At 34.9% G+C, this 27598-nt stretch overlaps 2 long non-coding RNA genes across 2 annotated transcripts; both read left to right on the forward strand.

Annotated features, from left to right (window-relative positions):
• Window positions 1–778: 778 nt before the first annotated feature.
• LOC149945296 (uncharacterized) lies at window positions 779–21461 on the forward strand. The gene is made up of 4 exons (XR_016480920.1): window positions 779–868; window positions 1415–1526; window positions 20433–20465; window positions 21266–21461. It is a non-coding gene; the product is annotated as an uncharacterized LOC149945296 (long non-coding RNA).
• LOC149945297 (uncharacterized) lies at window positions 4104–5353 on the forward strand. Its single transcript, XR_016480973.1, has 3 exons — window positions 4104–4421; window positions 4490–4726; window positions 4811–5353. It is a non-coding gene; the product is annotated as an uncharacterized LOC149945297 (long non-coding RNA).
• Window positions 21462–27598: the final 6137 nt, after the last annotated feature.

Here is a 27598-nt window from a genome sequence, read left to right on the forward strand (position 1 = left end):
CACGTGCCTTGCCCCTGAAAAATCCGTTTTTACCCCTAAACAAGTATCTTTCCCCCCTCTCTTTTGAGTGAGATAAATCTGTTAAGTTAAAAAAATTAAATTTTGGAGATAGCGTGTTAGAAGGCAGCACGAGAAGTGTCTTTCAGTAATTCGTCGAGAAGCAGAGCCATAATTGGCCGGCATGAAGGGTTGCACTTTCACCAGTTACTCCGTTCCACCACATAGAGGTTCAACGTTGTAGTTTATGGAAGGGTTTAATTTATTATTTTTCAACAACTTGTTGTTAATATTTCAAAGATAAATATTCATCGACATGTATTTCTGTAAAAAATTCGCTTTGCATAATTCACTATAACGTTTTTAAATTTAGACCTTCTCGAATCGTTTTTGAGATTTAATATTATATTTTATATTATTTACAATCAGTACGAGGAGCGAGCTGTGACTTGATGATTTGTTATTACACCTATAGCCTAGCTGATTATTATTATTATTATTATTATAGATGTCTTTTAGCGCCCCCCCCCTTCTTGAATTCTTTCTGTATCCGCCACTGGCTCATTTTAATTTAATAGCGCCTGCTTCTTGGTGACGACGACCAGCCAATGAATATGGCCATACGTGTCACTTCGTACATTTTTCTAGTTTCGCCTTGTCTCCAAGTACAGTACGACGGCAATAAAGCAAATTCGTTCAAAATCTAGGCATATCTACCTATTGTTATTAATTTATATTATTATTGTGTTAATTGGAAACCAAAAGAATAGTTCATATTTTATGCCAAATAATAAAAGCTGGGTAATAAAAAGAGAAATTCGAATACTTTTCTCACAATATCGTGAAATTGAAATCAGATACCAGAACCAAGGTAAGGACTTTCCTACAACTTTAACCGAAAAAGAAAGTAATCTCTACAAAATGTAAACGGTGTTAAGCGGGAATCACTATATTAACAATTAAGCAATAGGAAATTAGGAATTATTTTAAAGTCTACTATTTTTATTATATTTAGAGTTTTAACAATATAATAAAATTTCTTTTGCGTAAATTTTTAAATTTTTAATTGTAGCCATCTGATTCATGGTCTAGTACCTTCCTAATCCAAATAACTTTAAAAAACGTGCAAATCGGTCAATGACTACTACCTCCACGGCCATTGACACGGCCGACTTGCTTTAATTATTAATTTTAACATTATATATGATCGATTTCTTACAGAGAAAAATTAAAAATTTAAATGAAATGTAAATTTGTAATGTAAATATTATCTTATTTCATATAAATGTACTAAATTTTCAATTTCAAAAACGCCTGACACATACCTGCAATGATCAATTAAAAGAAGATCAGCTATTATGGGAAATTTCTTCGTTCTTATGTTCTCAATTTTCTAATCCGTTTTTGTTATTTCCAGTTGAATTGGCAATATATAACGGTACCGATGGGAACTTTACTTAAGCCGAAATTTTTTCTGGTCGTTTCAATATTTTTCATAATGATCACGACTAGTTTGCAGAAATTTAAAGGTAATACAATCATAATTTTAACACATCTTATAAACACCAATAAAACTTTGTTAAATAAAAGGCGACCTTAACTTGGACGATAAAGATATATACCTTCAAATTGGTATTATTGGCCTTGTATTTATTACATAGAAAACCAACAAAAATCTTAAAATAACATTTACTTTCATGAATAAGGCCAATTCAACCTTGAAAATAATGATACCGAGCTTGAAAATATTGATTACCACTTTCAAATGATAAATTTTAATAACCTGCAATAGACTACGCTACCATTTTATAGCTCCGATTTTAGAGGTAAATATTTCCTTTAAGTACGTGAGAGATGTATTACCCTATAATTTGTTAAATGGAATGTGACGCAAATTGATGGTTTGGCCCTGAGGAACACTTCATGAAGTACATGTAGGCGGATTCATTTACCTGTTTTATACACAATCATAACCTATTTAATGATATTTGCATTATTCAAAATATATAACTATAAACAAAATGTTTTTTGAAATATTATATTTAAGCCAGGTTAGATATCTCCATTAATAAGAAAATAACCTTTTTTGATTAAAATAAACTGGAAACCTTGTGGTTAAGCCACTTCATTAAAAATAAAAAGTTTAATTTTACTTTGTAAAATAGCTTGTTTATTTATCCTGAAATCGTGTGTTTCTAAGCTGGTTAATTGAAGGGTTGTTTCGTTTTCTAGTTTCACCTGAATGAAAAAAAGCACGAAAGACGACTGCTAATTTTTGCATATGAAGTCTTTAACGAAAGTATCTCATGAATATAAAAAACTTTTTATGAAGTAAGAAAACGTTTTAAATATCCATGAGATCCTTTCTTTAAAGATTTAATTTGTATTATTCTCACACCATGGATTGAAAATGTTCTAAATTTTACAAATTTTTACGTACAGAAGTTCAAAGGTTCTAATTAAATGAACTCTTAGCTAAAATATTAACATTTTCACGTATTATTATGCTTTTGTAACTTTAAAAGGAATTTTAGAAATTAAGATTACCGAGAAATGATTGCTAGATTATATTGTATCCATTGTCGTTAGCTTACGAATATTTTTATTCGGTGTCACAAGGCTTGTAGCGAATAATATAAGTGGTTTGAGCTTAAACAAAGTTAAACAGGTTAATTTTAAAACTCAGGTTTTCTATTAAGTAAATATAAATCCTTGACTAAATTCAAGATCAGCTTCTTACTTGATATTTCTAAAAGACTGACTTTTAACTCTCGCGAATTTAGTTCGATCAGCTGTTAGGATAAACTATTTTGTATTTTATACATTAAAAACAGTAAAATATGATTCCTATTACGACAACCAACTAATATTTCACTTTAATCTCAGCCAAACGACGAAAGAAATAAATCCGTATTAGTTCTCCAATATTTGAAAGCAGTTGATGCTTTAAAATAACAAACAACCCCTTTAATCTTAATCATAGATGGGCGTTGTTCACTCATTTGGTATCCAATCACTCTTTCACTGAACAGTTTAACATAACATCATCAAACTTTATTACGGCACAATTTAATCTTCACAAACCTCTAAAACCAACTATGAGCAGAGGCCGTTTTAATTATATCAGTGGACATTTCTGAATGACTCTAATACTTTGATATTATCATATAAAAAAATTTGTTTTTTGAACCCTGAACCGATATCGAAGGGTGAAACTACGGTTTTTACTATAATTCACTTCAAAACCTAGGTACTTCTCATTCTGTAGCGACGAATTACCAAAATAAACGGAAAAGATTTTTTTACGAAGAATTTTTCTAACATGATCTCTAGCGCTTTATCGTTACGGGAAAGATTTCCGAGGTAATCTTTTCAATGGTCTTAGGAATGATTGTTTTTTACAGTCTTATCCATACAGTTCGATTTCAAAGCATGAACTAATTTTGTAAGCTTAAGATAAATTTAATTTCGAAGGTATCTGATTATTTAACGAGATAATTTTTCTCAGAGTGAAATAATTTTTTAAATATTAGAGTTTTTAAAAGAATACAGTTTTATAACTGAGGTGATATGAAAATACATTTCGTTCTCATTCACATTCTATAAAAATGATTACGAATTATTTCGCTCACCGATTGAAGACAGAGACAAACCTGGGAAATTGATAGGATTTTACGAGGGTTCTAGATATTCTCGCGAGTAACCTCTAAAAACTCTCAAGGTCGCTCACGTGAAATATCATAAGCTAAAAGGGATATTCTTCTCGCTTTTAGTAAGGTTTACCAAAGAATATAGACCTGAAGAATGGACCCAGCAGTCGAGACCGCGTTGGTCTCGACTGTCGGGTTGACTTGGGAGTTTCCGGCAAAGCGAATCAAATGAACCGGAAATAAGGTCGGCGTTTCGTTTGAATCTTATAACGTATACATATTTTAAAATTTTCAAATATAACTTAAAATATAAATTACACTCCTATCTTTTTTTAATTAAACTCGTCTTAATTATAAAAATATATGTCCACTTTCAGAGATGCAGGGCGCTAAAGTCCACTTCAGCCCACCCTTGGCGCCGCTACTGCATCTTTACAAACCTTTCTATTCGCTAAAGAAAACTACAGTAACGCCACCTATCCGCACTCTTTCAAACTATACTTCGGTGATACAATAAATCAGAAGCATGGCTGGCAAGGCTTTAAATAGGGTTTCAATACGTATAATTAGACCATTTAAACGTCGTATTAAATTTAAATTTGGTATTATTTTTAAATTAAAAAGTCTAGTAAATGTTTGGGTAGTATATTATATAGTTCTAAATGACAGTGTTGGAAAGATTTAAGACTAATTGAATAGTTAGTCTTGGTGGTGTACCAGTAAACTGTAAATAGAAAGAAATTTGATATACATCGAATATGACGTCTCTAAAAGGTATAAATTTTAAAATAAATATCTTTTCGGAAATAATAAATCTAAATACTCCCTATATTATATTACAGTTGAACTCTCAATGTTTGAAATTTTCAAATATATTGGAGAGAAGCCTAGAGCGTTGGAAGAAGGTGAGCGGATGTTTAAAGAAATCCCAAAGGGGTCTTTAAATTTCCTCCTTTCTAGTCAAGAGGATGGTATTACAGTAATTGAAGGATTTTTCATACAATCAAGCCAATCAACCGGAGACCCTCACTCTTTGATGTTAAAATTTAAAGAGCGTGGTGAAAAACACTATATTGAAAGTATTCACTGTTCGTGCAAAAGCGGGTAAATATTTATCTTCTTATTGATACCAAATTCTCAATTTTATATCTTTTATTTTGTAGAAACTCTGGATTCTGTAAACATTCCGTAGTTGGTATGTTCTTATCAATCATTTTGGCAGAGAGTTAAAGCAGATGCCGGAAGCAGTGGCATGTACATAAAAGCGACAGTGCAATCACATTACTAAGCTACAAATATTAAAGATTTAGATTGTGTTAGGAAAGTTAAGAAACCCATCTTTAGTCTTAATCGCTTAGAAAAGTTTGAAGAACGAATAATATCTAGTCTTCCATACGAACCAATGTGTGCTAGACATTTACCATCCAGATTGAAAGAATTTGTAAATTTGAATTAAAAACCTACGGAAACCGTGACAACTGCTACTCTGATAATACTGCAAATACAGAAGCTTGTGAAATAAATGACAATCTATCTAAACGTAGGCAAATTGGTCCGTCCAATTCAGATGAAGGAAGATAAATTTTACCGGACAGTTCAGAAGGGAGGCAAATTAAACCGTCCAATTCAGAAGACTTCTTTCCTCGAGGAACTTTTGAAACTAACCCTTTTAGGACTCCACGAGAATCAGCTTTTTGAGATGACTACTGAATCATTAAATTTGTCATTTGCCAGAATTGTTTTTTGTAAATTTACTAGCCTGCATATAACATACTTAACAATTTCATCAGAAAGGGCACAAAACGTTCTTTTGAAGTACGTTGAAACTGAATGGTTAGAACTTACGAAGCTAAGGCATCGAACGTTAAATTTGACTTCACCTTCACTAACGTTAATAACATACAGTCATTAACGGGCATTAGAAAATCACTTGGGTTACTATTGTTTTCCATTCCTAAAACCTCAATTGACAAACTGTCAAATAGTTCTTTTCTAATGCCAGTGAGAGATAGTCCAGTTCTTGACTATGACACTTTATTCTTGGTTTGCTCCAAATTAACTTGAATGCCAATAGAATTTTTCGTTACTTCTGTCACAGTTTCGCCAGACGATGAATGTATCTCAGCTGCTATTTTGGCAAGCAAATCTAAGTTGGAAAGTGTGGAAACATTTTCAGGGCCTTCAGTAAAATTGGTCTCAGTCGATGATTGTGCCAATGACTCTGATTGTACACGCTAAAAAAGGTTGGGTTAAAAATTACCCAAATTGGGTTAATTTTTAACCAAAATCTGGGTCAGTATTGCACCTACCAAGAAACTTGGGTAAACTTGAAACAACCCAAGATGGGGTTAAAAAATTACACATGCTTGGGTCAATGGAAAACTACCCAAGCGGTTGGGTAGCATTTTAATAACCCAAAAAATGGGTCAATTATTTAATGACCCAAAATTAATAGTGGTTTTTTTATTTAACCCAAAAGTAAGGTATAGTTTACTAACCCAAAAATTTTAGTCAAATGCGACTTTTGCCCAATTTTATGGTTAATAATTTCATTTTACCCCAAGATTTGGGTAGTTGAAACTACCCAATTATATGGTTAAAATTGGACATTTGACCAAATTAATTGGGCAAGATCTACAATTAAGCCTATTACCTGGGTATTTATAATATATGTAGAGTCCCCTGCAACAGTTACGGCTTTGTCAAATAACGTTTTAAAGAATTAAAATTGCATCGTGCATCTAAAAACTAGCCATTAACTTTCGAAAATAAACCGTAAAAACACTTTATTTTAGTACTTTAAATATACAATAATAATTCACAAACTTATGGAATTTGATTTTAAACTCGAAAATTTTACAAACAGTTTTTAAAACTATGAAAATCTTCTTATCACAGATTGTTTTACAAGAGTCCCAAATTTTGGTACTAAGCTAAATAACAAAAACATTTATCCGGAAAGATTAATCTCAAAATTAGGAAATTTATCACAGTGGAAATAGAGTATACGTGGTCTGATACTATTCTCACCTAACATAAAGGTGGACATGTCTTAGAGGAAAAAGGGTTATTTAAAAATGAGGGTTTACGAAAAATATTCTTGGAATGTTATATAGTCATGGAGAAACCTTTTCTCCATGATATATTGATGATAACTAGTTTATTTATCCCTTTCCCAATAGGTGGTTCATCAGCAATAGGGCAAACCTCAATGTTGTACGAGCTACTTTATTGTTAGAATATACTACTAAATTAAACAAATTAGAAAAACATAATATAATGAAGTGCGTGTTTTGTCACAATTAATTAAGGACATAGAATTCAATATTTCAATATTGAAATATTTATTTTCTTAAAAATATTCTAGACCATAATAGTCATAAAATATAAAATAATTGTAATACAAAGTTTTTACACCTAAAGAACCACAAAAAATTATTTATTTAAGCTTATATATTTTTTAGTTCAGAAGGACCTAAGTTAAATTCTATGGCTTGTCCAAAATAGTCATAGAATATGATTTTATGTATAATGAGAGAGATTTTACAAAAACATGACCAAAGATAAGCACTTTTACATTTTTAAAAATCAGGTACATTTCTCTGATTCGCTAAAATAAGTTGAAATTTTTCCAGAAATCTGTGATATATTAACTCTTAAAGGACAAAATTCCACCAATTCTACTCTATACTATCCAAAATACAGAACCACATTTCTTTGTAGAAAAAAATCAGTTTTGCCTTTCCCTAAAAGTTCATTAATAATTATCTTAAATATGGTATAAGTAATTTATCTCTAAATTTTATATTTTCTAAATAAGTAACGAAATACCAAAAATTCGTAATCTTTCCCCTAATATTTCAGTGTAAAGTTTAGTCTACATTTTTCCCGCGACGCTGTTTTAGCGCTGGCGACCCCGCCCTTTCACTGTTGCGGTTTTAGAGCGATTGTCCGGGCCGCTATCGTCGCGAGCAGAGCGCACGCGGAGCGAGCACGTGCAGGGGGCCGTGACCGAAATAGGCGGGAAAATCAAGCTGCAGGGGCAGCGACGGCCGCGCTACCCATACCCGTTTCGTTAGGGAATAAAAGATTCGTACGCGTCTAAACTGTTTTTTCGACGTCACACACGGCCAATTTCACAAAACAATATTAAGAAGTTACCGGTACTTTTATATTTCTCAGCCAAATGTCTTCCGAGCTATAATTAGGCTTAGTGATTTTATAAAGATTTTTCAAACTAAACGTCATTTAAAAATAGTTTTTATTATCTTATATTTGGTAATTTTAACAATTTTACGTTTAATTAACCGATGAATAACCGAGCGTATTTTTATAGTTGTCATCAAATCTCGAAGGTAAATATTGAATATTTATTCTTCGTTAAATTACCCTGCAATCATCGATATATAAGAGTAAAACACAAGGAGAATAATACGGAGGTCGATGTAAATCATTCTTGCAAAAACAGTTTTCCTTTCCCCACCCTCGAACTCAATCTTTTATAGAAAGGTCTTTTGTAGCTGCACTATTTAGGTAATAATCTCTCCCCCTCATACGCCTAAATTTCCAACGTCCATATCCCCCTGGTGGTCATAACCTGTATCACCCAGTAATTAATTATAACAGAAATAACGGGTACGGGAGAGCGAGCTACATGGGTTATCTTCCTTAAAGGGAATATAACATATCAGGCGTTCTTTATGAATGACCCTCTAAAAATCGTTAACGGCAAACCAAAATAACTGAAGACAAAGGCAGAGTGGTGAAAAAAGAACCATTGGAGTTCTCAACCCAATAGCGTGAGGTTATATTCCCTCGAACGAATGTCTTGGGGAAGGGCAGGCTGCTCCCAGCCCAGGGCTGGTTCAGCATCTTAATTTATTAACAACTAAAAGCCGATTTTAAATATTTTTCATATGAAAAAATGGAGCTCATTTCAATAGGTCGAAATGGGGCCCCTAGGCGCGCTTAATGGATAAATCACCACTGGCTCCCAGAACGTATATAAGAAATAACTATCACGTAGAAGCGCAAAAGCTAAATACATGTAGTATCTTATAACCAGGGCCGGATTAAAAAGTGTGGGGGGTCCCTAATTATCTTTCAAAGTCTCCCGTTATAGAAGCTCCCTAGTGGAAGTGTGAGAACTGCTCTTTCGTTTTCAGAATTGAGATTTTTGAATATAATTTTGTATATCATTCGGTATTCGTTAGAAAATATTACCTAGGAATTTCTATGGTGGGGCGCCATTCTTGCGGTGGCTTAAGCCACGGCTGCCCTCCTCCATTAAATCCGGCACTGTTTATAACTCGCGGTTCACAATACTAAGTAATATTGACTACGCTGAACGCCGGACAATCGGGAAAGCGTCTCACCTACATATATACTGAAGGGTTTTTGGGGAAGAAGTGCGCCGATTCAGATTTATCTTCCATTTATTTTTCTTCCAAGACAGATTAATATTTAATTACACTTTTCACAACCAGGAATACATCGTGGTGTCCATGTATATCCCTATAAAAAGAACCTAAGCATCGAATGCTCAATAACATTTATTGTTTAAATAGTGTAAGTCACGTGTTATTAAGATTTACATTTCGGTTTCAACCGTTTTCTCTTCTCGCTGACATTTATTTAATATTTTCTGTATGCGCGGCGTTCTATATTCTTGGTATAGCAAGCAATCTTCAATTATATTAACACCTAGACCCACGGAAAACATTCTTTCACAACCAGCTGAAGTTGCTGGAGCTGACAAATGTCTTTTGGCCAGCGCCGCGAGAGCTGGATACGTATATTGTTTCTCTTTCCAGTATAATAATGGGCACGATAAATCTGGGTTTGTTTTTCCTTCTTCCACATAGCGACATATTAGGTCTTTAAGTGAACCTGGTTCTAATTTTGGTTGTTTTTTCCTCATAAGTGAAAAGTAACTTGAGGTTGAAGCTTCTTTTTCCAATGTGGCGTTGTCCTGGTTCGTTGGAATGAAAAACTCCGAAGCAAACGTCTCCGAGGTTTCTATAGCGACTTTCCTGCGTGGGGTTTTGAACGCTGGGTACATACTTGACCATATAGGGTTGCTGAAGCAAAGAGTATAAAAACTACGTAACCTAGAGATATATTGACGGTCGAAAGCAGTAAAGGAAGTTGTAGCAACCGGGGGGTAAGTCACTCAGTGAATTTGCACTTCAAATTTCGGTACCGCAGCGCCACTACGGCAGTTTTAAGTGGCAATCATTTTAATTTAGTTCAACATTCTTGAAAATTCCTTAAGGAATTGATTACCTTTAGGACTTGGCAACGTTAAAGAACAAACGCCTTATTCTTCACTTTTTGAAAATAAACACCGAAACAACGAATCCACAAATTCTAACTAAAAAAATCACGAAACAGTAACCAATTACTGTCACTTTTTTGAATTGACAGATATTAGACAATTAAATATCCAAAATGCCAAATTTAGCACCTCCGCAACACCGTAACTGCCATTGTTCTACGGTTTTATTATTTATTGTACTAAATACTGCCGTAGTGGCGCTGCGGTACCGAAATTTGAAGTGCAAATTCACTGAGTGCCTTCCCCCCGGTTGCTACAACTTCCTTTACTGCTTTCGACCGTTATTATATCTCTAGGTTACGTAGTTTTTATACTCTTTGGCTGAAGCAGTCTATGAAAGGAAATAAGATATATTTTTCAGGCATTCATTAAAAAATTAGGAACAACCGCAACTCCACAACAATTCGCTCCCGAAAAGTAGTAGATCTATTTGGCGACGACGTCAAGCGCCAAATTAAGACCAGCATGGAGAAACAGTGTAAGAAACGTAATAACGCGGATGGAAAAGTTCACTTCGTCGAAGAGATGGGCAATAAAAGGAAAGAGGGTCGCACGTGGATAGACTTTTAAGCCCAGTTCACACTATGCAATAAATTGGGCCACTTTTTGTAGTAAACTATTTGTAAGCAAAAAAATTGTATATGGTGTGATTAGCAAAAGTTTGGAACAATGGTTACAATTTTCCTGATCACACTATACAATTTTCTCGCTCACAATATTTTACTACAATTAATTGGCCTAATTAATTATATAGTGCGAACTGGGCTTTAACTTTCTTTACGTGTAAAGAGTTTTCCACGATCTGCCCCATAGTACGAACCTTGGATCTACACCATTTTATTTCATTGCCACCCGATCCGACAATGTAAACACGAAGTTCCCGGCTGCGTTATTAAGTCTCCTTTACTATTTCTCCATGAAACGATCTTCAACAGTGCATTCAATTTGTCCCCTTCGAGAAGTTTCATTATCCGCTAGTGAGTTGTCGTACTTTTCGGTTGCCGATATGACAAATAGTTATGCCAAGTTACCTCTTTTCTTGATTATTACCTTCAAAAATAAATAGTTTTTGCCTTGGATCAACCATTGCTGGAATTAGGTGAAATGGATCTGAAAGATGGGCGCTGAAGCGACTTTCCATGTCTTTTAAGATATTATTTTTGAGCTCTACATATTTGGTGGGCGTATTACTGTAAATGCTGTCGAAAACCTCTAACAACTTCATAACCACCATCGCAATTTGTGGACCATCCCCTTGCAAACAGTCGGTAGCGTCTTTCAGCGGTGATAGCAAATTTCGGATCTCCTCGATTTTGGTAAGCATTCCCGGAGACGGTGCAAATTTGATGCCATGAGTAGCCAAGGAACTTTTTTCCGAATTAATAGCTTCCATGATGGTATTTGAAATTGCAGTCTTCATGCCGGGCTAGCTGAGAAATAGATTTCAGTGAAGTAAAATGCATATAATAAATTTAATAAGTTAAGTCTCTGCCATAGAACGAATGTATTCATTTTGTTACGCACTTCCCCAAACAGCCGCCAAAACCTAGCAGCGTCCGGAGAAGGGGAAGGATACACCGCTTTTGTGGGGGGGGGCTCAACGTTTGAGCCTTCACTACTGTTTATCTTTGCCTGCTATGGAAAGGCGGAGCGCAATAAATTTAAATATATTCATTGATTTCTTCCACGACAAATTAAGTTTAGTTATACATGTATGCGACTTACAGCGGCGCCACCTGATACTAAGTTTTTAAATTTCAAATCCACATGAAGCGAAATTTGATCTATTAAAGAGGATTCTGGGATACTGTTGCCTAGCCACGAGCTCTACGGTTGCGAGCGAGTTTTTAAATTCTATCCTTAGGCGTTTTAAAACGGCCGCGCGCATAGACCTCGCGATAATTCTAAAATTAGGAACCATGCAACGTCGATCAAAAAAATCGACATAAAAATTGCCCTAAATCGGGGTCTAACTTAAAGAAATTTCTTTCTTATGATAAGATTACTTTTAGTAAACGCTCCATTGCAAAGTGCAAAGAATTCCAGCGTGTTTTCGCTGGAGATATTAGATCAAGTCCATTTGATTTTGATTTTAAGATCTCCGTCCATTTCGTGGACCTCCCAAAAAATATAATGACGCCATTGACGTAGTTGACAACTGATTTGCATGAAAGGTCATTTTGTATATTGTTAACCACAACAACTGCAATGTATGGGCAACGCAAGACAATCTGGTCCACTTTGCTCTTTCGATGGTTTCTTGTACGACAATCCAACTGTCGTCGTTCCATGCTAAAAAATAAAATACCTACGTTCCAATGGTGTTTTTGCTCGAACTACTCGCTGCACCACAGTCCGTACTATTACCATCATCTAATTCGTCGCTGTCACTACCATCTGAATCATCATCTTCCCACGGTTCCGCATATAAAGCTTGAAGGTTGAAGACCTTGGTGAGATTGCTGGCGTTGTCAGCACAGATGGTGACAATCTAAATTATTTATAGACAATTAGAAAAAAGTTATATAACACCCCTTACCTGACTTCGTTAGAGTTAGCATCGGCGTTGAAATTTCACTAGTTTCTCTCGAAAATTACGATAAAAGGGCTCCATCCGAATTATATCTTATAATAGCCCTTTTCGTAATTTTATGCATGCCTGCGCAGTATGGCTTGGGGGGCCAAGTTATCAGACGATGGTTTGTTATTGTGCGGGAATTTAATGCGGTTTGATAACGCTGCGTGACCATTTAAGTTTAATCGTGTATATTTATGTTATATCAACATAGGTTTTACTTAAATAAATGTAAATATATCGTTATCTTGATATTTTGAACTGTTTTCTAAAAGGAAACTAACAGAAGTTCCCAGAAGAAGTGATCATAACTAAGCCTTGGAGATATGCCATCTCGCTGTGTAGTCGGTTGTAAAAGTCACTACATATGGTGATAGTTATATTAAATTTCATCGAATTCCAGTAAAACGGCGTAAATTGTGGCAAAGACTAATTAATCGTTTAGAGTGGAAAGCTGCACGGGATGATAAAGTTTGCAACAGGCATTTTGTAAGTGGGTATCCAGGGTGGGAACCATCGGATGTTGACTGAGTGCCAACACTTTTTATGAAACCTATTATAAATAAAGTTACCCATAAAAATGCTGTATCTGAAAACAATTTAGAGAACGATTCTTTTGTAATAATTAACTCATGTGATGACAACTTGAGCAGCAATGTCTTAGAGCGCTCACGAGAAAGTAGATATGAAAAACGGATTAAAAAGAAGGTATGCTTTTATATTTCTAAATTATTGACTCGAACTAATTATTAATGTAATATTTTATATAAAAAATTGGAAAGAGAGTTATTTGATAGAAATTGGGAAAATTTATCTCTTCAATCATCATTTTCATTTCATTCGACTAAGTAGGAGACAACCAGTCTGAAACTGTATTTATTGAAAATAATGAAAAATCCTTTCGAAGTAATTTTTAAGTTGTTTCCGTAAAATATCAATAATCTCACTTCTTTATTTTGTTGAGGAAGAAAATGTTAAACTGAAGCAAGAAATACAGGAGCTATGCTAGAAAGATTCTCGCTCCTGATTGGCCACCGAACTTATTATTTTACACGAGGAAGGCTCCCGAATTTAAGCCTACTTTTATGAAAAGTTTATAATTAAAAATAAAAACTAACACACGAGACGTAATATTCCCTTCAATTCTTGATATAAAAACTACCTGTGTATATGAGACACCGAGATTTTCAAGGATTCCTTCAAGGGTAGCGAGAATGTTTTCTCCTGTATGGGCTGCATTGAATGGAGCAAAAGCGAGGGTACGATGTACAAGCTGAAAAGACTCATCAACGTAGTGACATTTAACCCCTATAACCGCTTCTCGCGATCGTGAGCTCCATAAATCTTTGGTTAGGTGGAGACACGAAACTCCGTGTAACGAATGCTTTAGCTTAGGGGTAATATTTTGAGAAACGAATGTTTTCAAATCTCTGGCTATGGTGTGGCGGCTTTGTAGCCGAATATGGGGTAGAAACATGGCTATAAAAGCTCTGAACGCCATTGCTTCAGTAAATTGGAGCGGAAGGCCATCTACGGCCACCAAATCCACCATGCACTGCTTGAAGCGTAATTGTTGGCAGATGTTTGTGGAAACTTTCTCACGTTTCTAAGTGATAAGTCATATGACTCCAGAAAACGCGAGTTTTTTTCCAGCTTGTCGTCAAGGGATTCAAGTGAAACTCCTTGGTGTTTTTTCTATAAAATACGAAACATAATTATCATCTAACTCGTACGTAACGGTTAATATCAGATGTCTATAATAATAGCCCTTCGGAGGGAAGTATGTAACTCTCTATATCGCCTATCTTAAAAATTCGAAACATCCTGACTACGACAATAACTAAAGAAATAACTTTACGAGAACGTATTGAAAATACGCACGTGCATTTTTAAAGACCTGGAAAATGTAGATCGGCTGGTCGCGCACCTTTCGGTTTAATAAGGAACAAGCGTTATTCTTTTTGAACCTTTTAGACCAGCTGGAAATTAACGTGATAAAAGTATGCCCCGAAAAATTCTCGGAGGTAGATACTCACCCCCCCCCCGCGAAGGGTATTTCTTATAGACTTCTGGTAATATCGATACAATAAACAAAAATGGGCAGCATAAAATTGGTTGGTATTGAGTCCAGTTTTCACTAGGGCTGAATTGCGCCAGAAAAATAGCGACGGTGAACGACAGCTTCGGCGTTCTCTAGTGGCGTCAGAACGTTTTTGAGACGGGTGGGGGTGGGCTAGAATATTTCAAATTTCATAAATATATATGGGGTTTGAAATATATATGATATATTTATATACATATGCATGTATAAACATACATACATATAAACACACACCCACACACCCTCCCTCATTCACACTCATCCACCCATCGATGTATAATCAGCTAGGCTAATACCCAAGGCACCACCTTAGGCCTAAGTCATCAAGCGACTTTTAAGCCGATAATTCAGGTGGCCGGGTTACACTGCGTAGGAGGGTGGTGGCAAGCCCTGCATGCCACGCGATCGAGCCAACAGCTCCCTACACCAACTATTACCGTTAACCTCAACAAGTTTTTATGGAAGGGGAAACCGAAGAGCTCGGGGGAAAACCCCTTAAACCAGTGGGGAGAGAACTTGCAAACTCAACGCAGAAGGAGTTGTTCCGAGTTTTCACCCAGTGCCACAAACTGGGATCGAACCCGCTTCCTCTTGCTGAGAGGAGAAACTAAAAATATTGTGTACAAAAAAGCTTTATCATAATTACATCTTGAACTAATCAAAGAAATCAAATATATGTTAATATTTCAAGAAATGATATTTTGCACTATTAAACGTTTGCAATTTAAAAAAATCCTATTTACTATTTAAAAATAATTTAATTTTATGTAAAGTGCATTTTGTTCCCGTTCTCTAAACCCCAATTTACTCAACTTACCATAAGTGGCATAATTACCATAAGTGTTGTAACGAAAAATTTTCAATACGTTACCCCTCTTTTAGATTTTGTTAGGGAAACAACTATTTTACGTCCCTCGGCATCCACATATGGTCACGTTGAATAGTTTGTAGGAATGGGAAGTAGTTAGCGAAAGGCCAAAAGAGGGATCCAACGTGTTACCATTGTTACTACTCTGCTAAAAGGAATCTCAATAGATGCCCGAAATTGCCCTCCTGTCAACCCAGGCACTGATTTATAGTTTTACGATCGTCTTTAGAATCGACGGTGAATAGCGTATAGTGTGCATGCCACGTGTATTTATTATTGAACTCGAACCTTTGCCAGATTTTCTCGACTAATGCTTACAGTGCGCCTCGATAATATTGTTTGGTGTAATTGTCACCGAATGTGTGCGCGTCTTGTGATCTCAAGAAATTGAAACACATGTGAAACACATGGGCGCTTGAAAAAAGCCCTACGTTGCAATTTGGTGATTGGTCAAATCATAGTGTCCCTCCACGTGACAGCCCGTCGTAGTAATTCGATTGGGTAACTAAAAACCAGGATGGACCCAAAAAGTCACGTGGCTGATACAACAAAACTGGGAGACACGAAGAGAAAAAAAAACGGTATCTCCGGACCGAAAGGAAAGGATGATCTTAAGGCACCGCTCCAGATGACCTTAATAAAAAGAACATAGTTTTCGCGCTGGTCGCAATCTATGAATGTCTCCAGCCAATTGATCAGTTATCGTCGGACCATGGTTTTCCTCTGCCGATCACCACAATGACACCTCGTAGACGATAGTAGTAGCCTCATCGTATTTCCAACGTCTCAAGCCTTCAACTCGTCTCTTCAACTCTAAGAACTCTCTCCTCGCATTTACATATTTCATTAATTTTCAAGTCTCGAGACCAACGATAATCAAGAATAGTGATGAGTACTTTTTACATGGTGCAATTAGTGTATATAGTAGACCACGTATTTTTAGTAGTCTGGCATTGGTCGAGTGCATGCTGCATGTAGTTATTTTGGGGGTCATGTAAATTAATCTAGTAGTATTTTATTTGTTAGCGGTATTGTTTGTGTTTTATTTAGTACTTCGATTCGATATGTTTGTCTGATAGTAAATTTAATAGTTGATCATTAAATCAGAATCTGGGTATGGCAAAAACTTGTCCTTATTTAATAAATCATTAGCGTCCTTACTAACCATTTTAATCTAGTAGCATAGTAGTATTATATGTCAACGCTAGGCAACTATAGGCCTATATTAGTAGTAGAAAAGCGTTACAGTGTGTCAATAAGATACATTTTTCAATGATACCTTGTTTAACGGAAATGACGTAAATGACGTCACTTTTTCCAGTGACAAAATTTACGTTTAGGCATGCCACCGGGTCGGGTCAGGTCGGGTTTCAAGTAACCCGACCCGTCCCGAAAGGGTGTAGCCCGAACCCGACCCGACCCTTAACCCGGCAAACCTATATAGTGATATGAAAATTTATTTATCAATAAAATTCGTTCACTAAATTGAAGATGTAAAAATTAAAATATCGAAATGTTTTGGTGCTCATGGATTTTCTTGATCCATTTGATGAGAGAATGAACCACGAAAAATTATATGTAATTCCATTAATATTTAGGACTTCCTCAACGACGTAAATATTTACCATTATGATACCAGAGTGTCTTAAAGAGACTCTGATTATACTAACCCATTTATAAGTTAAAAAAAACCAAGGCATTTAAATACTTTAATTGAACGAAATATTTATTATTTAAGTTTACACTGCTGAAATCAGCAGTGGGGACCTGTAATCGTAGGGATTTCTGCCAATTACTATAAAAACCCTGTGTACACGTAAATAAAAAATACTAAATATTTCGTTCAATTAAAGCATTTGAGTGATTTAATTTTTGTGTCTTGTTTTTTTTTGGTTTCTTAGTTTCAAAATGGTAAAAATATAGCTCTCTGAGGCAGTCCTAAATATTAATGGATTTACACCAAAACATTTAGATAATTTAATTTTTTTTGAACCACCATAATGGACCTGCTCCGGAGTGAAAGATTTTTTAATAAAATTGTGTTCAATGGTTGATTGATGGAATCCGTTTGAAGAAGTTAAAGGTTTAATGTGTCTCAATGCACTTGTAGAACACCCCTTCATTTTAACAAAGTACGATCGATAACGTGGTTTTTCCAGCTTCTTTGGAGAATCTTCACTATCCACAGTTCCAAACTTTCATGGAGTTTTGACAATGTAAAATTCGGTGTTCGATAAGAATCATAAGATAAACTAGCTATCTAATTGGAACTAGCTATTGTCACTATAAGTCTTTTCGAAATAAATCAATTCTAAAATTATCTCACTGTATAAACAATCTTAATTCTTCAACTTACAAATAATGAAATTACCGCATTTAAATTCCCCAACAATGTGTATTATCGCACATGTTTTTTATATATCCTTAACGGATTGTCGGGTCTGGTCGGGTTGGAAGGTCAATCCGACCCGACCCGATTGGTTTCGGGTTGAAAACGCTTACCCGAATCCGACCCGACCCGGCGGCATGCCTATAAATACGTAATGTGTTTGCGAAGCGGCGTCTGCGGCGCGAGCATTACAAAGACCATATTATACGGAATTCGTAAGTCCTAAGTTTTTTTGGTCTATGTAGAACAAGCTCTCATTGAAGATTTCCTATTGGAACGCTCCTATTGGCACACTAAGGGTAGTTTTGCCACTTATGACCTCAGGTAAATGAAACTGTAATCATTGGTTATGTAGATTGTTTTCTAAATATGCGATTTTTAAACAGATTGTTATAAGAGGTAAAGTAATGCAAATTAAATCTGGGGAGGGCTCCGCCCCCAGACTTCATGACCGAAGGGGATTGAGCCCCTCCTTCCACCCCTGTTCGGACGTCCTTGGCGTTCTCCATTGGACCTGTTACAAATTAATCCGTCGTGGCGTTTTTTTTTGCCCTAATGAAAACTAGCTTTCAGTAATTGCGGCCGTGATTTCGTCGTATTTTCCGTAAAGGGTTTTTCATTAGTAGTCACGTACGTACCTTCAAGTGTCGTGCAAAATTTCCGACCACATCTCCTCTCTTTTCTTCATTACAGAGCTTACACGTCAATATTTTGTTGGTACCCGGGATATTGGTACCAGCAATAGGTATTGATCCGTTGTAAACATAAAATGAATTTAACTTGCCGAAACCCCTAGAGTTAAACTTCTTAATAAAAGAGGGGCATTTAACTAACATTTCATGTCGATGATTTATTGGTTCTGGCTCTGGTTGTGAACCTTCGTCTTCCATCGTGACAAAGTAACTCACAAGTATTCGATTTCCGTCGCTATCTGAGCATACGTGAAAAAGTAAAGCTACATTAAACCCATTTATTTTTAAAGAGCTAAAAGTTATTTACCAAGTGATTGTACATAAAACGATGATAATGGTTTCAAACAATTTCCCGGTGTATATTTTTTGTTTATTTTTATAAACTCAAAAAACGATTTAATGGTTAAGTAATACAGATAAAAGTAATTAAAAGAAATAATGATAATATTTTACCGTCCTTTTTATATGAGCATATAATAATAATTGATAGATAACAACGGTATTTTTGGACCTTGAAATTCTTTGATATGTTCTCGGCGTGAACTCCGTTCACGATTCAACCAATATTTAATCTCAGTAATAATTTAAAAAGTGATCGAAGGTATTTTTTTTTCTTATTTGATTTCCCTAAAAACATTTAAAAAAATAGTTCTCGATATTTCTGAATTTTAAATATCACATGATGAAATAATTTTCGGCAAACAGTTGTGAACTCGCGCAACTCGTAGCCATTCATTCAAAAATAAACTTTCCCGAAGTTTCGAAACGAATGGTTCTTTTCAATAGTGATCGAATATCGGTGAACAGATACTGATCATCGGTCATGAGTGAGCAGAAAGTGCCCATCTCTGATCTTAATAAGTAATAACAAAGCTTCACCAAAACTATAGAGCGTAGGGATGTTTATCATTTAGGGAAGGGCAATAATTTAAAACTAACACCATTGATTAAGATTTGTCCGTAAGCAAAGTAAAGCTTTTAACTTGCTCCGCCTCGAATTGCAAGTTTGGCAACTAAAAAAAGGTTTAATTATTGACTAATTTTTATATTTAATACCTGAAAATTTATTAAGTAATAATGTTGATTTAGGGTTTTTTTTAAATGTTTAATCAACGGAAGCTGAAGCATTTTTTTAGAGGTGAAATATTTTCCGGGATATGATCATATCAATGTTACAATTACGTTAGTGCGTATATTTTCATATTAATCAGTAGCCACAATTTTCTCACTCTTAGGCTTGCTAGTGTAGTTCTCATCAAAAGAGTGTCCAGTATTTACATCAAAATAAGAAATATTTTTGCTGGTAGTATTAGATGTAGTAATTTTCTCATAAATACTTATGAAATGGTGCCTATTGGTGTGTGAAAATAGGCAAGTTTGTAACTTACGAAGGTTTTGAACTCTTTGGCTTCATTATTATGATCATTGCCATTTGATTTTCACCGATAAGGCCACACCTCCGCGTTCTAATATCAAAGCCTTTGTTTAAACTTAACACGTAGTTCTATTCGCATACGGTTTTTAATATTAAATGAATAACCTCTTTGTTTCAGGTATTTATTAATAAAATCATTCAAATATAATAAGTAATACAATATATTTAATGCATTATTTTCAAAGCGATAAATTAAATTATTAATGTTAGGCAACATATTTTATTGATAAATAAAACCTTTTATAAAAAGAATCTACTTTCCTGAACTTAGGAAATTTCACTTGAAATATTATTACTATTATTGTGTTAGTAATTTTTCTGGTACTCAATAGATTTTAATGTAGATATTTAAATGAGGCTGTAAATTTAATGATTGTTTATGTTACAGAAATCGAAATCGATGATCCTGCTGAACTCAGAGGTTCTTACTTTTTTAATCTTACTTCCTCAAGTCACCATCAAATCAATTTTCTTCAAAGCACAGTAGCCTCACAGTTTTCTTTATCAGATTTTCTAAACACAAACTTCTATTCGTTAATCTCAAATACCATTAAAATAAAAAACGATTATAGGAGCCATTTCAGTAGCTGCTACGAGAAAAACTCTTGTATGTCAAATTCTAAAGATCATAGTCATATTATATTAAAAAAGGTTAATTTAAAAAGAAACTGCATCATCCGTTTAATTTCGATTACGTGTTCTTGAGCAATGAAGTCGATAGAAGAAAGTTTCCGTGGACACACTTGTTTGACATTTCATAGCAAATATACTTAATTCGCTTAAAAGATTTCGATGATACATTTTTTAGGTTCATCTTACAACTTAAAAAAATTTGTCGTATGGGTTGTGCAACTTTGAGCCTCAAAGGTATTTTTGACCATTTTTTGGTAAAAGTAAAAAAAACCCGCTAGGTTCTATTGTTCGTGCTAAGGATAAATTTCGAATAATCACTCTTTTATCTCCAAAATAAAACCAGAAAATCCTTTGGAAAACCTGAAGGTTGTATATAGAATCTATAGGCTTTATAGTAAGGTTCCGAAAATTCCCATTCAGAACCCTTTTAACGAAGAGTGCAGATAAAACCCTAACTGTTAACACGCATTACGACTTTCGTTTAAACGGCATTTACCGCTTTGGCTTCTTTTAATTTTGTGTTAGAAATGTGAAAGTAGTTGTTTTATCAAAAATATGAACTATTTTTTTAATTTAACACTGTGTTAGGTGGAAGCACTACTGAGAAGGAATGCAAAATTTCTTGTACCGCAGAAGGCTGCGGATGCCTTAAGATGTTAATCCTGAGTCAACTTGGGAAATTTGAAGTATTGAGAACCCATTATATGTGTGCCTGCCGTCGCTGATTGCTATGTACTGATGTATGAAAAATAAATCTAATAAATGGAAATTACAATGAAGAACATTTTCAACGTCGTATAATGAAATTTCGTAAAGGAATAAGCCATATTAATAGTCGGAATTCTTCTAATGAGAGCATAATCATTCACAAGGCAGTTGTGTTTTCGTTCACCCTATTTGATGAAGTGCATTGTGACAAAAACGCTATTGAGTAAAATTTCGCTGCGGCAGCTTTAATATAAAATCTTTTGAAAACGAAGTAGAGTAGCCGCAGTTTCCTTAAATTGTATGATACGTAAAAATTTCAAGTTCCAACCTGTCCGTCGAAAAGTCATTGAACTCCAAGCTGAATAGAGTGTTTCGAAGAGGTCATTATTAGTAAAAATTCAAAAGTGGTAATAGAGAAATTGCAGAAAGGTTTTCTTGCTGTTATACCTAACAGTAAAATTAGCTTCCATTAAGTACAAAGGATTCCTCTACTCTAGGGATACGGGTTTAGTTTGTTAAATATTATTTATGGTCTTTTAATATTATGTATCTGTTAGTTACGTCTAAAGTAATTTGACTCATCACCACATCGCGTATCATACGGTACCAACAATTTCTAAAAGCTAACAGAGAGTCACTGTCAATAAAAATCTTATTTTCAGTAGGCCTATGTTATACTTTAGAAATTAAAAGTTTTGGTTTGATTATTGAGTAGTTGAATTTAAACAACGGACATACAAAGGCTGACCGTTGGGGATCGCAAAGGTCTTAAGAAGTAATTTAGCCCAGGGCCCTAAGACGGGCGTCATAAAAAACAACAACCCTAGACGTACGCCGTCCAATTTGATCAAGCCATCTCGCACTATTACCGTTGATCATTAGAATAGTTAAACACTAGAGATTTTATCCCTTTCTAAAGTAACTGAAACTTTCTAGCCAATTTCGGGCTGCTATGGAATTTAATTTTTTAATAATAATCAAAGTTCTATCCCACCGATAGAAATAAAACCGATTTTACAAATTTAAAATTGAAAGGCACTTTCAATTTTGACAATTTGGGTTAAGGAGTCGGACTAGTATTTTGACTTTTACTCGAGTATTTAGTTGAATCTGAATCCGCGCCGAGACCACAGACACTTTGATAACGTTCATTTTCAGAATTATCCATGATTTCTAATTACTAGGTCATAAATCCGTCGGAATCACACAAAAAACAATTATCCAACTTTAACAAAAAAAACTTAAATTAATATAACAATAAGTAATCATTTCTAGTCCTGGAGTTAATTTATGGTTTGTTTGTCTTAGTTTGTTCTGAATAGTTTAACGTGATTCACGTCTTTGTTAGTTGTAACCCTTCAGGTTCACTTTCCCCCACATACTTACATTTTTTGTGTATTATTTACTTTTGCCATTACATTTTCCCCTACCGATTCTCAAAGCCCCCGCGTCAGACCCATCTGGTCTTGAACATATTGTTTTTGTATTAATTTAATCAGTTTTGATAGATATTCTTAACAGCTCGTAACGTACCATATACCAAACGTCTTATAATTTTAAGATCAGTACATAATAATAACCCCTCAAATTAGAAATAATTAAAAATTAACATAAACATAAGATTTTAAATAATTTATGGCTGAAACATAGGAATCCCGTATAATTTACATATATCTCATAGGCGACGAGAAAATGAGATATTTAAATGAAAGAGTACTTAAAAATATTTAGAAAAACAAACGTACCAAAAAGAACACTGACAAAAAAGGGTAATTCAACTGGTTTTATTTCAATGAGCGCATCTGGTTGTACAACCCCTATTGTTCGCCTGGCTTTAATGAGGGAGTCGAGGAGATAACGATTAGAAAGATTTAGTAGTAGTGCACCATAATCGTTTTCAGAAATGTTACACGCCACTAGCTATGAAACTAACACCACCAACGACCAAGAAACAGAAAAGACGAATAGGAAACTAATAGAAGATTACCTTTCCCAAATCGACCATTTCAATGATCAACTGGTCATGGAAGAACCAATAGAAGAAGCCCTACTATAACGTCCACGAAGAGACAGAAGAAGCAATAACAGACTGAATGCAATATTTGGTATTCATTTTGAGTTTAAACATGGGATCGTGTTTGTTTTAAAGGAGGAAGATGTGTAAGATATTGGTTATGGGGATATCATAAACATTATTATTAGCGCTTTCAAATTGTGCGTGAGAATGTACCGCGACGCGAGATATGAGTTTTGGGAGTATTTTGTGAACGCGCGTGGTTGTCTGTAAAAATGTATGGCAGTTGTCATTTGAATTTGAGTTAGTTTTTCAACTTTACCTTTCCCACAATTTTACAGATAGGTTGAGCAACGCCTGGAGGATAGCGCTAAGCATGGGTCACCCCTGGTATTTTTATAACAGGGGATGTTACCAGCAGTACAGATACTTTTCATACGAAAACCTAGTAGATGGACAGCTCAAACTCTGATGGTGTTAGCTAAAACGTTAGCTCACCCAACCTCGTGAGCTGAACTTTTTCGAAAACGTTTACTTTTACGGTATTGCGCGCTTAACCACTCTTATTACTCATACATGTTGTACTCTTTACAAACCTTTTGAACACTTCTGAACGAAGATATATATTATTATTAGTACATTATTAGATTGAACTATTACCATGGACATCCTGTCTTTCGTCCTATAAACCACACCCAATAGTCAATACTAAAAAATACGTTCCTAGAACATATGAAATAAATATAAAACCCCACTGTACTATTACTGGACCCAACAGTATTTTTTTCTTTAAAATGGATTAAACAAGTATTTTGATATTTTCATGGTATATTAAACTAGTTGGAAATGCTTCTCTTAATGAAATTCCGGTGGTTGACAGAGAGTCTCAAATGGAACGTTGTTGAGCATGCTTAAAAATGTAGATATATTATAAGTACAGTGAAAATATATGAGGGCATGAAAAAAAAAACAAGTTTGTACGTGCGGAAATTGATTTTTTTAAATACCTTTCAAAAATGTACATTATTTGGTAAGACATATTTATTCGGCAAATATAATTCCGGCAATACATACCTCAGCACGATGAATGGTATAATAATAATAATCCGGTAGGCCAATACCCAAGGCACAACCTTAGGCCCAAGTGATCAAGCGACTTTTAATGCTTTTAACAGGTGGCCGGGTTACAATGCGTAGGAGGGTGGTGGCAAGCCCAACATGCCAAGCGAGCCAATAGCTCCCTACACTTATTATCCGGAAGTGTTTCTTTCGCGTTAATCTTTCAGACTCGCTGCCAGGGTCTGGTATACTCACTTCGTTATCAGGCATTAAAAAGAAATGTCGATCGGCGTCAGACTGCGTGTTGCTCAAAAATAAGTTAAGTAATGTAAGTGAATGGGCCTCCCCGCAAAGCCCAGGGGCAAAAGCCGCAAAACCAAGACGTCGCCTGCTCTTCAAATTCTTAGTTCAGGGCTTGCATCGAAATTTACCAATACAAAGTCGCCAGTGTAATGACGACCTGCTCTACGGAGAGTCAGATTGACATTTGCAATATTTTGGAGATTCGAGAATGGTGATGCGACTAGGTTTTTACTCGGAGAGCGATTACTATAAATAACTGGCTATCTTAAGTACCATTGCGATTAGCTTCACCGAATATAGTTCAACCACTATAGTGCTGTTGATAAGAATAAAGAGTTGATAAGACTGAGGACTTTTTAAAATTTTAAAATTGAAGACTGAGGATTAGACTCTTGTAACTGACGGGAATTATTTTTTTTTACAGAAATCAAAGCTATCCTTAAACCATTAGTAGAAGAGTTTCAGGAAGTAATTTTTTCGAGTTTTGTACAGGGGGCTCTAATAGCGCTTTCAGAAGGATTTTTATTCAAAAATTTAATTACCTAAAATTTAGAAATTTTATAATTTAATTAACAAAGATGGAACTTGTGATATTCATTATCCTTCCCGGTTTCTGCTAGGAAATTTGTTTCTTTATAAATGCATTTTGTCAATAATGTTTTTATGGTTACTATTTAATTAAATTAAATTAACCTGATAAGAACGAAGAAAGTCTTGTAGCTGTCGACGCACCATTTGCTGCCAGCTTTATTGTACCTTATATGGCTTAAATGTAGTCCGTAACAAATTCATTTACCCATAGAGGCAGTTTTTATGCGCAAAAAGTATATGATTAACATCCTAAAAACTACACTCAACTGACGAACAACTGGTTACTAAATGTCATTCAATGAAAAGGGATTAAACTTGAGATAATACGCAGATCAGAACCTATTGTTGGTCCATATTGCTGATTTCCCGTACCTTCTTCCTCACTGTCCGAATTTTTAAAACCTTGTTGGTCTGGCTCAAGTGAAAGTTCAATTTGTTTTTAAATTAATTGTTATGACTTTCCGAAATTGTTTTATAAACCGTATAAATGTCCTCTTTCAAACCTGTGCTAATTCGTCTTGTTAGCCATTCGTTTCTAGTTTCTCAGATAGACACGGTTACAACTGCTTTCAATAAATCCTTCGTGTCATTCAGTTAAGAACAATGCAAAATTTGGCCCATAGACCTGAAATAAATTTCTTCGGTTCTTTTAATTTTATTTTTCAAACCGGGCCAGATCAATTTTCATTTTAAGGTGTGTGCGATTTCACACCTCACGAAACAAGATGGTATTCTTGTTTCATTTTGGTTCAACACCATGAGGTAAAAGTATAGTTATATTCCGGGATGGAAGTTGCGTTACTTAATGACCGTTAATAGCGCCAAGGACTTGTCAGCTATAACAGTCTTCGGTTGTACGCCTCCTCCTTGCAGCCACTTATTTAAACGGTACGAAATGGCATCTGAATTGTTGCTCTTGGACAAAACCAATTTCGACACTCAAAAAGACTTAATTAGCTCTTTAAAAATTCTATACAGTTACATGTACAATATTTTAAGTTGCAGATATCAGCTTTGGCTTCTTTCTTATTGACGGCCATGATAACGATATAATAAATGCATTCGTTTGAACCTATTTATAATATCTTTATTGTGAAATTTCATTTCACTTTAGTGATTTGAGAGATTCATAGGGAAAGCCAACTTGAAATACTACTCCTTTTAAGAGGGATTCTATGATTTAAGAATATTATTTAAATAAATCCGAAATCAAAATTGCACACTATTATTTGTTTGGAACCCTTGTGAGGTAGCAGCTACCTCTATTATAATTTCTACATACATGTCTTAAAGGCATCTATTAATTTCATATTTTATCAGAAGTCAATAAACCGATGTGATTTTAGTGCTATATCTCTCATACTAACAATGTAAGTTCATTTTCCATATTGGATCTTCCATTAATCAAAGTTTCCAAGATTCACGCCTTCATAGCGCCACTATCACCATCTAGCGAATAAAAGGCAATGGCGTGTTTATCGAATGTGGATACCCACAATGCTTTAGAGCATTTTGCGGGAAGTGAAAGGGATGGGATTCTGATTGAGTTTCATCTCTCCACATTAAGGGAAATGCCCTTTAAATTTTTGGTCTTCTCCAACTACTTGGGTTCATATACTTCTGATTTAAAATATATGGAACATTTTAGTTAAATTTTAAAAAAATGGTTGGACTTTAAAATAAGCAAATATTCCACCAAGAACATTTCCTTAAACATCCCCAAAAAGTCAATATACTTCAAATAATATACTCTTCGGTAATTATCTCAATTTTAATAGACAACCGATTATTTTGGTAATTTAATACTTCGAAGGGCAATAGGACATGTAACACATTACTTTGCAGCTTAGATCAATTTATTATCGAATTGAATTTATTGCCAAAGATATTGTTCACGTTTCCCACCTTCCAATAAACTAAACCCGGATATTCGTCAAAGCCTTAAACACCGCATTAAACAGATAAATCATAGCCTAATTATTTTTTTTATTCTAAAAGAAAACTTATTCCACTCAGGGTAAATGGCATTGCTTTGACCTCACACGTTGAAATTTAAATCTGAAATGTACAGGTTATGGGCACAGCACGCTTCCACTGCACTCTGACGAGTCGTTACGTAACTTAGGGAAGTATACTGGTGGGACCACCAAGAATCCTGTTCTTGGTACTCTCTGAACAACGGTGAATACTGTTCCTGATTTCAGTTCAAGAAAATCGACAACTTCGAATTGAGATTGATAAACTGA

Source organism: Leiobunum rupestre, chromosome 5 (assembly GCF_980474605.1).
Source record: "Leiobunum rupestre chromosome 5, qqLeiRupe1.1.hap1, whole genome shotgun sequence".
Lineage (NCBI taxonomy): Eukaryota > Metazoa > Arthropoda > Arachnida > Opiliones > Sclerosomatidae > Leiobunum > Leiobunum rupestre.